The sequence below is a fragment of the Lepisosteus oculatus genome, unplaced genomic scaffold (genome assembly GCF_040954835.1).
Source record: "Lepisosteus oculatus isolate fLepOcu1 unplaced genomic scaffold, fLepOcu1.hap2 HAP2_SCAFFOLD_63, whole genome shotgun sequence".
Classification (NCBI taxonomy): domain Eukaryota; kingdom Metazoa; phylum Chordata; class Actinopteri; order Semionotiformes; family Lepisosteidae; genus Lepisosteus; species Lepisosteus oculatus.
Window position 1 is genome coordinate 1,253,724 of NW_027168182.1, and position 12,506 is coordinate 1,266,229.

At 54.9% G+C, this 12,506-nt stretch overlaps 2 non-coding genes across 2 annotated transcripts; one reads left to right on the forward strand and one right to left on the reverse strand.

Moving 5' to 3' along the window:
- Positions 1-394: 394 nt before the first annotated feature.
- Positions 395-513, forward strand: LOC138232469 (5S ribosomal RNA). The gene has a single exon (XR_011187197.1). It is a non-coding gene; the product is annotated as a 5S ribosomal RNA (ribosomal RNA).
- A 635-nt stretch (positions 514-1,148) lies between these two features.
- Positions 1,149-1,312, reverse strand: LOC138232479 (U1 spliceosomal RNA). The gene has a single exon (XR_011187203.1). It is a non-coding gene; the product is annotated as a U1 spliceosomal RNA (small nuclear RNA).
- Between the last annotated feature and the right edge of the window lie 11,194 nt (positions 1,313-12,506).

Here is a 12,506-nt window from a genome sequence, read left to right on the forward strand (position 1 = left end):
TGTATAGCACTACAAAAAAATCGATGGCAACTAAAGGGAAAAGTGAAGCAGCTGCAGGGGCAGCAAGAGGGCGGAGGCGCCGCGCGCCCGGCCGACGTGTTGGACCGGTGCGCTTTACGTGCTGAAATAAACACGCGACAGCCCCGAAATGTTTCCAGAGTGCTGTGCACTGAAGACTTGCCTGGTGCTCCTCCGTGCAGATTGTTTGTCCTCCTCCAGTGCGGGATGAGCCAACACAAGGGAGCGCATTCGCCAACATCCAGGCACGCAATGCGATTTGGAAAGCAGCTCCTTTCCAAAGAGTTGCACACGAACGATCCTTCAGTCCCGCTCGGGGGGCACGGAACCCCCGCCACACACAGCTTCAAGTAGCGAGTCAGGCGCCGGGGCTTTCGCTTATGGCCACACCACCCTGAACATGCCCGATCTCGTCTGATCTTGGAAGCTAAGCAGCGTCGGGCCTGGTTAGTACTTGGATGGGAGACTGCCTGGGAATACCAGGTGCTGTAAGCTTTTGCTCTCCCGGCCAGCAGGGGTCGCCGTTGGTGCCGTAGGCTTTGGGAGGAAAACCTGCAGGATGGAAAGGTGATCTATAGCCTCATCTCTAGAGATGTTTTGTTGCTGTGGCATGTGTGTGACCCATATTCAAAAAAAAAAACCCGTCTGTAAAACGAATATCGAAGCTGCCTCTAAATCTGCAAATGAAGATGAGTCGATAAACCACTCGTTTTTCGTATAACTAGACATATATTCATTTGTTACCGATTTCATTCATTGAGCACGGATACAATAGAGGTACAGCCATTCACTGTTTGACATGTCTGCACTGGTACAGAACCGAGCAATCAGAAAACGGGTGAAACTGTCTTTAGACTCAGCATACAGTACCGAGGCCCCCCATGACCAAATAAAGGCTAACCTCGATAATCAGCCTAAAGAACGCAGACTACAGCAAAACGACTGACTTTGAAAAGGGAATGAACGTCCGGAAGGAGTAGTGGAACTAGCTTGAGATGCTTCTCCGGACCCCTAACTAAAAGCCAGCGAGAACCAGCAGCGGCGTCCACTCCTGTCAACCGGGATCCTTCCGCAGCCACGCAGCTCGTGGTGTCCTAACCCTCCCGTATCTGATTTTGGACCAAGCACATCAGGGGAGAGCGCGAACGCAGTCCCCCACTACCAGAAATTATGCAGTCGAGATTCCCACATTTGGGGAATTCGCAGGGGTCAGCACAGCCGGAGTGCAATGGCCGAGCCTCGCCCTGGGCGAACCTCCTTCTTGATCAAGGTATCTCCCCTGCCAGGTAAGTATGAGTTAAACAGGCCCCTGCAAGCGGCCCGCACCCACAGCACAAATCGCGCAGCCTAGGCCACCTCCTCGCCCCGCACGCCACCGCCTCCTGCTGGGCCCACTCTTTCACACACTCACACGCCACACTAACACTCAAAAGTGTGGGCAAAACGAGAAAACGAGCGCGCCGTTTCCTACACATCTGCAGTCGCCGTTGCGGATTCGCAGCATGTCCCGGGATGCAATTCGGCCTCATTTGCATAACTCCAGACCGGCAGATCGCCACGCAAGCTCGCGACGTGCGCCTGCCACACACCGAACAAACCTTTTCAGCAATTTCCAAAAAACGGGCCTGCTCGCCTGCCCACAAGGCTCCGTCTCTTACCTGCTCTCCAGAGCCTGCTGCCTTCTGTGCTTTTCTCTCGGCACCGCTGCAGTGCACACAACTCCTGCAGCGGGAGGGGGGGAGAAAGTTCCCGCGCTCCGCCGCAGGGAAGGCTCGCTCCGTGCGCACACGTCCTTTCGATGCCAGTCCAACAAGTGCTCCGCATTAGCTGCGTCGGGGCTCCGGCGTGTCGCACCTCACCTCACCTCGCACTGCCCCCTCCTTGAATGTCTGCCGCTGGGCATGCCCCGCTCTCCTCCGCCTTATCTTATCGCGTGTGAGCACCGACAATGGCCACAATGCCGGGGAATGGCACCTGTAAAGTGTTAATTGGGGCAAAGGAACAGCCCGTCTCGTCTCGGGGGGGCCGGCTTCAGAGACAATACAGCAAACACAGCGGGGCGGGGGAAGAAGACGACACCACACATGCGGGTACATTCAGCTCCGGCGGGAACAAGACATTTGTCGGTCTTTTCAAGTGCCGAGAGCCGAGCAATCCTTCACTTGTATCGTTTCTCCCCGGTGACTAGATCTGGCCCTGCGACTCTCGACTGGGCTCACCCCCGGGGCAGCCCAGCAGGTGTAAGCCTGGCCGGCACCCGGATGGGAGATTCCACCCCGGAAAAGCTCCGGTTGCTGCTGCTCCTGCAAGAGGTGTGACTGGGACCAGTAGGGAGCGCTCACCCTGCGGGCTGTGTGGCTCTCTTACGCCCCAGCCTCCTGATGGCGACACTCTGCTGCACAAACAGGTGCCGTCCTTCGCGGGAGGCGTCAAACCGAGGTCCCGACCCTCCTTGGCCATTAGGAAACCCCAGGGCGTCTCTCAAAAAGAGACGCCGGGGGTGTCCCTCTGGTGTTAGTGCTCCCCTTTACCCATCAGTCGGGGTCTCCTCCTAATCCCCGTCTCACCTGTAACAATCAATGACGAGGCCCCCCTGTCCGTGAGATTTAGTACTCGCGCAAGAGACCGGGGGCAGAGCGCGAACGCGGTCCCCCGCCCCCCACAAAGTGGGCGCTCCGGGTTCCCTCTCGGGGCCCTGCAACACAGCGGAAGGGCAGCGAGAAGGAGCCTCTTGCTCTGACGCCGCGCGCCCGGCCGACGTGTTGGACCGGTGCGCTTTACGTGCTGAAATAAACACGCGAAAGCCCCGAAATGTTTCCAGAGTGCTGTGCACTGGAGGTTTTTGTCTGGTGAAGACTTGCCTGGTGCTCCTCCGTGCAGATTGTTTGTCCTCCTCCAGTGCGGGACGAGCCAACACAAGGGAGCGCATTCGCCAACATCCAGGCACCTGACTCGCTACTTGAAGCTGTGTGTGGCGGGGGTTCCGTGCCCCCCGAGCGGGACTGAAGGATCGTTCGTGTGCAACTCTTTGGAAAGGAGCTGCTTTCCAAATCGCATTGCGTGCCTGGATGTTGGCGAATGCGCTCCCTTGTGTTGGCTCGTCCCGCACTGGAGGAGGACAAACAATCTGCACGGAGGAGCACCAGGCAAGTCTTCAGTGCACAGCACTCTGGAAACATTTCGGGGCTGTCGCGTGTTTATTTCAGCACGTAAAGCGCACCGGTCCAACACGTCGGCCGGGCGCGCGGCGCCTCCGCCCTCTTGCTGCCCCTGCAGCTGCTTCACTTTTCCCTTTAGTTGCCATCGATTTTTTTGTAGTGCTATACATATACGATTGAGGTATCTTAGAGTTCTCCTTCGAAGACCCAGCACTCTCTTTTCTTTTCCCAGTGTTACTCATATCGGACTTTTTAAACCTAAAAAAAAATCGTTTTTTTTTCTTTCAATTATAACTGAAGTTTAAACAACTAGTGTTAAGTCCTTATTTTTCTGTAGTCAAAAAAAGCAAAAATTAACATTCAGGTCATGAAAAACTCAAAAAAACTCCCCAACCACTAAACTTTACCTCCCACCTGAGCGCCATCTTGAACGCCCCTACCACCAGAGAATGCTCACGATTTCGGAAGCTGTCTCCGGGACGTGCTGATTCCACACATCCTGAATAAATCATGATATTGTTAGTTGCTGTAGCTAGACGTTCAAATGAGTTTCATGGCCAGATGGACTGTTTCCTCCAGCGGTATAATATTGCAGTGAGACAGCACTATGCCTGCAAGACTATGTCACGCTAAACGCCACAGATTGTGTTTGTCCGTTCGTGTCAGTCGTCCCGCAGCCACGGGAAGTGGGACACAAACATGCTGCAATGCTTTCAAGACGTTAGGATTTGTTTGTGCAACATCCAAGAAGAGTACTTGTGGCTTGAATGTGAACTGTACGTGCCCGCCCCCTTTCCTCTGTAGTGCATGAGTTCCTCCCGGCATGCCCTTCGTCATTGTTCTGTCATCTTGTATTTAAAGGGTTGTATTTCTGCTGCTGAAAATAAGCAACGGTTTTCTCACAACGCCCTTTGTTCCCGACGGAGCCCTTGTCTGTCATGAAATTCTTCAAAACCTCAAGCTAGAAGAAGAAGAAGAAGACGACAAATATGAAGCGTTTCCGCAACGACATGCCATGAGACAATCGATAACAATTTCCATAGGATCCCCGCGGTTGCCTGGCAACCGTCAGCTTTGCGCAGTGGCAGTATCGTAGTGTGAGCCTTTGTGAGCCTGTGAGGCTGGTATCGCTCTAGGTTGAGCCTAGGGGGTTAAGGCCAAGCAGCAGCTGAGCTGGGTGGGATCCGGCAGCAACGTTCTCTCTCTCTGCTCTCTCCTCTCCTCTCCCCTCTCCCTTTCTCTTGCTCTGCCTCCTTGGCCTCTTGGCTGGAAGTGGGTACACGTGGCCTGCCCGCGGTGCTTGCTTTCTTCCTCGAGACTCGGAAGCGCTATCCACTCCCTCTCTCTCTCGCTCTCTCTCTCTCCCTCTTTCTCCGCCTCCTTGGCCTCTTGGCTGGGAGTAGGTACACGTGGCCTGCCCGCGGTGCTTGCTTCCCACCTCGAGACTCAGAAGCACTATCCGCTCCCTCTCTCTCTCGCTCTCTCTGCCTCCTTGGCCTCTTGGCTGGGAGCAGGTACACGTGGCCTGCCCGCGGTGCTTGCTTTCTTCCTTGAGACCCGGAAGCACTTTCCGCTCTCCTCTCTCTCTCTCCTCCTGCGCCTCCACCTAGCTGGGCTTTGCCCACAAGGACAAAGGCCAGGGCTCCCTCGCTGCTCCTTTAGCTCTTTTTTGCTCTCTCTCTTTCCCTCCTTTTTTTTTCCCTCTTTCTCCCTCAGAGATGGCAGACAAGAGGACACTGATCCGGTTCCACTGGACAAAGAAGACAGAGCCGATGCCGACTGCAAAGGCCTTCTTTATGACCTTCCTGCGAGGGATCTTGCAGTTGGTGGCCGGAGATCTCTACTGCCTCCAGGACAACAACGCAGAGAGATACATGGAGGCCTACATGGCTACGGACGCATCGTACGAAAAGGCAACGAGACTGATCAGGGAGAAAGGTAAGCACCCTGGTTTCTCTGATTTCAGGCCGGAGCCTATGAGGAAGACGAATCAGAGGACCATTACGGTTTGCACATACAATCCCTACGTACCAGCGGAACGGGTAACAGCGTACCTAAGGAGGTATGTAACCGTGGTGGGAAAACCGACAGAGGTCAGGGACGAAGGCGTCTGGTACGGCAAACGCCAGTACCGAGTCCTCCTGAAAGAGGACCCAGAAGGCGTCGACGGCTTCCAGCACCCCCCGGCTCGCTTCAACATCGGAGCCGACAGGGGGTACCTCTACTACCCCAGGATGCCGGATTTTTGCAGCAAGTGCAGACAGTCCGGCCACAAGACAAACACATGCGACATCGTCAGATGTCACAACTGCAATGAGGACTGGCACCTGGCAAAAACCTGCCGGGCAGCCAAAAAGTGCGACGGATGCGGCGCCGAGGGACACCTCCTTCGCCAATGCAAGGTAAGCAAACCTTCGTTTGCGCAGGTGGTGGAAGCCGGCAGGCAGAAACCGGTCTCCAGACAAAGGGAGAGGGCTGAGAACAAAGAACCCGCACCTCCCCCGCTGAGAACCGAAACTGCCGAGGCCACACCCCCAGCCGCATCGGTGCCACAAGATGGCCGCCAGGAAGAGGGACAAGATGGCCGACCGGAGGAAGGGCCCTGCATAACTCCCAGCAAAAAGGGAAAGCGAAAGCGGGAGAAGAGACCCAGGGCGGATCCACCTTCGGAAGGACATAAAAAGAGAGTGGTAAGGGAAAACCGTTTCCTCGTCCTAGAGGAAACGGAACTTTCTTCCCTCGAGGCCCAGGAACAACCGGAGGAGGCGCTTCAGGAAATGGAAACCCTCCCCCCCGAGGCCCAGGAAACGGAACCCCCCTCCCCCGAGTCCCACGGACAAAAGGAGGAGGCAGCCCAGGAAGAGGTAACCCCCTCCCCCGAGGCCCAGGGACAACAGGAAGGGGCAGCACAGGAAGTCGGAACCCCCTCCCCCGAGGCCCAGGAACAACAGGTAGAGGCAGCCCAGGAATTGGAGCCCCCCTCCCCCGAGGCCCAGGAGAAATTGGAGGCCCCCGAAACTCCCGGAAAAAGGGAAGAAAGGAGCCTTCCCGAAGCGGTGGCGGAGAGTATCCTCGAGGACGACGAGGATTATTTCGAAGCCGCCCTGGAGCCCGGACTAATGGTAGGGCTGGACCTGTCCAGCATGTTTACTTTTCAGTCCCCAGCGAAACCTGGAGGGAGCCCAGCATATTCCCCCCAGGACCCGAATGAGAGGAGTTACATCTAGGCTAAACAGTGCCAAGATGTAGACTCCCAAGTTTCTACTGTAAGTACAGAGAGGAGGTTTAACTTTCACTAGTTTTAATCATGACTGTGAAACTAACCTTCCTAACAACCAACGTGAGAGGGCTGAGAGACCCGGTGAAAAGACGGGGAGTCTTTCATGATCTGGCCTCAAAGTCTTTCTCAGTTTGTTTCTTACAGGAGGTCCACCTGAAGGATGAAAGCGACAAGCTGACATTCACCAGGGAATGGACGAAGGGAGAATCATGCTGGAGCGTAGGAGGGGTCCACTCTTCCGGAGTGGGAATCCTCCTCCTCAAAAACTGGAGGCCGATCACGATGCTCTGCGTGGACGTAAAGATCCTGTCCAAGCTCCTGACCGGCAGACTGAGAACCGCCCTCCCCCACATCATCCACAGCGACCAGACGTGTGGGGTGGAGGGGCGATCCGTCAGCTGGAACTTCCAGCTGACCAGAGACGCCATCGCCTGGGCCGAGGACCGGAACGTGCCCATGATGGTGGTCAGCCTGGACCAGGAGAAAGCCTTCGACAGAGTGAACCACAGCTATCTGTTCAGGGTGCTGGAACGCTTCGGTTTCGGAGAGAGTTTCAGCCGCTGGATTCAGATTCTGTACTCTGACGTGGGCAGCAGAGTGAACGTGAACGGAAACCTGGGGGATTTCATTCCCCAGGAATCCGGAGTACGACAGGGCTGCCCCCTTTCACCCCTTCTCTATGTTCTCTTCACAGAGACCTAAGCAGAGGTGGTGAGACGGGACCCCGTCATCGACGGCCTGGAGATACCGGGAGGCGCGGGGGAAACCCTGAAGATCTCCCAGTACGCCGACGACACAACGCTGTTCCTGAGGTCGGACAGGGGGTTGAGGAGGGCCCTGCAGGTCATGGAGCAATACTCCAGAGCCTCGGGGTCGAAGCTCAACCACCGAAAGAGCAAACTGAAGTTCTTTGGGCCCTGGAAGCACAGGACGACGGCGCCGGAGGGTCTCGAGCTCTGCACGGAGCCCCTCAGAATACTTGGGGTTTCCTTCCAGAGCCGGGACAACGAGACCAACAACTGGACTGAGAGGATCGCCAAGATGAACACGAAGCTGGGTCTATGGAAAACGCGGTCGCTGTCCTACACGGGGAAAGTGATGGTGTTGAAAGCAGACGTCCTGCCGGCTTTGGTTTACCTGGAGGTGGTGTACCCGCTGCCGGCCAGACTCAGACGAGCGCTGCAAGGGATGATCTTCGGCTTCGTCTGGGGCGGCAGGTACGAGTGCATCACGAGGAACCGGATGTGTCAGCCGGTCGAGGAAGGGGGTCGAGATGTCCCACATTTCCCCCTGAAACTCGACTGCATCTTCTTCTGCAACCTCTGTCGGGCGCTGCGGGAGCCCATCGGCCACAAGTACCAGTACTTTGTCAGGCTGTGGCTCTCCATCCCGATGAGGCACTTGGTCCAGTGGTCAAACACTTGGCCCAAGGCAGAGAGGCGACCAGAGCTCTACACCCACGCTGTCAAGTGGAGCAGGAGGTACGAGGCCACGAGACAGCCAGAGCTCTGCACCAACCACAGAGCTCTGTACAAAGAGGTGAGGGGGCATCTGGTCGAAAGAACTGGACAACGAACTGAAGGACCTCAACTGGATGGCCGTACACAAGAGACTGGCTACCAGAGAGGTCCTCTACAGACACTCGATCTCCAGGAATCCGCATTGCCCCCGGGACACGTGTTTCGTCGAGGAGACTCAGGAGCACGTTTTCTGGAGCTGCCCCTTCTCCAAGGCGGTGTGGGGCAGAATGGACAACATAATGCAACTCCTGGAAACGAATGCGGTGCTCAGCTACCAGTACATTCTGCTGGGGCTGGCACCTACCGGACTGGACAGGGGGACGCAGTTCCTGATGTGGCTGCTGCTGTCCCTCACAAAGAAAGGCCTGTGGGACGCGAGGAACAATCTCATCCGGCACAACAACAAGTGGGGAGCGAGGGACCTGGAAGAGAGGATCCTGGCGGACCTCAGGAGGAGGATGAAGCACGACGTTGCTAAATGGGGTTTCTCCACGGCAAAGGAGCGCTGGAAAGGCCTATGGACCCTGTACAGGGATTAATGGTTTACAGCAAGCGGTAGGGTTTGGAGGGACTCTCATAATAGCGCAAATCCGCCCACCCTTGCAAGGATTGATAACGGACAATCACCGCCGTTCCGCCGATGTTTTAATTTTGTGGAGTGTTATCGTGTGAGATGTTTCCTTTTGAGATGTGTTTTTTTTCGGAATAAAGTATATTTTATAAGAAAAAAAAAAAGATTGTACCATAAAGATTTCCATGGAGAGGACTATGGTTTCCTGCAGGACTATGCCGGTAGGAGGACCAGGTTCCACAACTTCAAGGGGCTGTGTCGAGGTGATCCACAGTACTGTCAGGACCAGCCGTGGCAGTTTTAGGATTCCCATTCTGGAACATAGATGAGGCACATGGTACAGTTCCACTATAATTTTGAATATATTTTCCTAGCATACTAACCACCGTTCGGTTTGCCCTTTCTGCCTGGCCCGAGGATTGAGGGTGGTAGGAGATATGCAACTGGATCTTGACCCCAAGCATATTCCACAGGGTTGCCATTACTGTAGCTGTGAAATGGGTTCCCCGATCCGAGTCCACGGTCAGGGGGAATCCCCATCGACTGAACACATGGTTCACCAACAGCACTGCAGTTGTCTCTGCCGTGTCGTTGGGTGCTGGGAGGCACTCAATCCATTTTGTGAATGCACACGTAACAGTGAGGAAATATTTGTTCCCTCTGGATGACCTCACCAGTGGCCCCACCCAATCCATTTGAAGATTGGACCAGGTGAATGTCATGCCCTTTTTCTGGAGTGGTGCACGGTGCAAGGGCCGTGATGGTTGGAACTGGCTACACGTCAGACACCCCTTTACATACGCGGCGATGTCTTGGCCCATGTGAGGCCAGAATGCCACCTGCTGGATAGTGTCGTATGTAGCCTTGATTCCCCGGTGACCCCAACAGGGTTCGTCATGAGCGTGTTGGATCATGACCCCCCGATGACAGTGGGGAACTACCCACTTTGGGACACCTTGTGCAACTGGTACACAAACCAACAACCCCTTTATAATTTTTAGGTTGTCTTTCACCTCTGCCAGCTCCTTCAGCTCCAGAGACTGGCTCAGCACCTGCTCCGAAAGAGGTTGACGCACTGGGTCAGCGATATGCTGATACATTTGCCCAATTGCTGGGTCCTGTTTCTGCATTTCCGCAAGATCGGTGTTAAAACCCTGTGACCCAAGCACTACAGATTGAGGGTCAGCTCCGACATCCTGTCTAGCCCTGCTTCGGGTGACCGTCTTGACCTCAGCCACGAATTCTGGGGGTAGCCATTCCTGCTGGAACTGCCAGGGTTCACCCTCTAAGGCGCCAGATTTGGCCAACCGGTCGGCCTCATCATTCCCGTCTTTGTCGGGTCCCTTCACCTGGAAGTGTCCCTTCACCTTCCTCCAGTAAACCATCATTCCAGCCTCGGTCGTGAGCTTGTCACTGGCCAGGAACAACTCTTTGTTCTTTACTTCCTTGCCCCGGGCATTTTTCATGCCGTTACCCTTCCAATACGGAACGTGAGACACGAAGCTATGTCGGGCGTAGTTCGAGTCACTACAGATGACAAACTGTTTAAGGCCATGTGTCAGGGCCTGCTGGAGGGTGATCAGCACCCCAGCTACTTCCGCATACTGACTAGTCTTTGGTCCTAGCTTATAGCGGGTCGGCCCACAGGGAGTATTGTCTTGCCAGACTACTCCTACCCCTGCTAGCACCTGCTGTTCGTGGCGAAAAGAGCAACCGTCAACATAGGCCATGGGTAAGCCCTGGCCCACGTTTTCATCGTAGTACCAATGATTGTTCGGTAGCTCAGCAGCGGGAATTGTTTCTGGAGCTTCCATGTCAGTGTCACAGCCATGACACACTTGGCCCAAAGCCAGGCCCTGTCCCAGGTACATTTTCTTGCTCTGTGCATAACGTACCTCTATCTCATAGCCTTGTAGGGCCATCATTCATGCCACAATCCTGCTATTTGACACCCTGCCCGCTTTCAGTCTCTGGCTATACAGGAATGTCACAGGTTGGTGGCAAGTTTCGATGATGATCTTTTGTCCCCCAACATAACTACGGAAGTGTTCTACCGACCAGACCGTAGACAACAGGGCCTTCTCGCAGTCCAAGAACTTTTGCTCCACTGGGCTCAGGGCTCGACTGGCATATGCCACCACCCTTCGCTCTTGGTTATATTCCTGACTCAGAGCAGCCCCAAGGCAGTGCTCTGAGAACCCTGCTTCAAGGTAGAAGACCTTATTTTTGTCAGGGTAGGCCAAGCTCGGCGCACTACCGAGTCTGCGCTTCAGCTCCATCACAGCCTGTTCTGGGGAAGGCCCCCACTCAAAGGGCACGTCTTTCTGCAACAGCTTGTGGAGGGGCCTTGCTATTTCAGCGTAATCCTCAATGAACTGCTGGGAATAATTACATACTCCCAGAAAGCTGCGCAGTTCAGACAGGTTAGTGGGCGACTTCATATTCTGGATAGCTTGGACTCTGCTGGACTGTGGCTGTATGCCTTGGGCTCCAACCAACAGTCCCACGTACTCCACTTGGGTCCTACACCACTGTCCCTTAGCCAGGGACAGTTTGGCCCCTGCACAGGAGAGCTGGGTCAACACATGCCTGATCTCGGCCATGTGTTCTTCCCAGGTCTGACTCCGCATCAGAATATTGTCCACATAGACCAGGTTGCCCCTGGCGGCTGCATCACTCATGGCTTTGTGCAGAAATATGTTGAACTCCGATGGGGAGTTGGAATACCCAAAGGGGCATCGATTCCAGGTGAACTGCCTGTTTCCAAAGGAAAAGGCCAGTTTGTACTGGTCTGTTGGTTCTACCTTAAGGGTCCAGAACGCATTGGCCACATCCACTGTGGTGAAATATTTCGCTGTTGTCACCTTGGCTAACTCTTGATCTAGGTAGATCATTGGCCATCGTGACAAAGGAACCTGTTTATTCAGCTGCCGGTAGTCAATGGTCAGACGCCATTTACCACTGGGTGTCAGCACCGGCCACAGTGGGGAGTTATAAGTGGAGTTACACTCCCTTATGATCTGACGCTCTAGTAGAGCATCCAACGTCTGCTTTATGGACTCGTATGCCGTGAGGGGAATGCGATACTGCCTGACATAGGTTGGGCGGGCACCAGGGGCCGTGGGAATGCGCACTGTGTTCAAATCCGTCACCCCGCAGTCATAGGCGTCCCGTGCAAACACTTCCCGGAAATCCTGGAAATTCTGACGCAGCTGCTGACGCTGGCTTTCCATTTCCAGGGCATCTGCCTTACCAACCTGTTCCTGTACCTGCTCTAGGAACCCCGCTTTTGACGGCATGGCGGTATCCTGGGTCGCACTCTCGGCTGAGTGGTCCATCGGAACACCTGCGTGTACTGTGTACACAACCATCTCATCCTTATCGCTAAGGTCCACCCTGCACACCTCCTGGTTGCAGAATCCCTCTATTGGCATAATTGCAATCATCCGCCGAGGGTAGGTGTAGTACACCTGCTCGGTTCCCCCCTCCCTGGCCAAGGGACCAGGGAGCTGCCCCAGTACTGGGATGGCCAGTTCGAAATCATAGAAACCATTGTCAATTACCAGTCCCATGTCAGTGCGAGCAGGGATTTTGACATCTTGTTTTGCTATGTTCTGCACCAACAGGCAGGTGGCTCGGCCATTCCGTTCCAGTCTGGGGGGTACAACAGACTGCTAGGTTCAGTCTGATAAACTGAGCTGATGGTTGGAAGAAAACCATCTCAGCGTCCATTCTCTGTCCCTTCTTTAGGCGTACCGGAAACCCTGCTGTTGACGCAGGAACGATCAGGTCCGATTCGTTTACTACCTGGTAGGCCTGAGGAATCGTCTGACCTGACCGAATGTTCTCGGGGTCGCCGCTTAGAGAGTGGGCATCTGGGTCCACCCGTGTCCACAGCACACTGTTTACTGTGTCCAGCTGGGCGCCCAGTCGAACCAATAGGTCTGCACCAATACAGA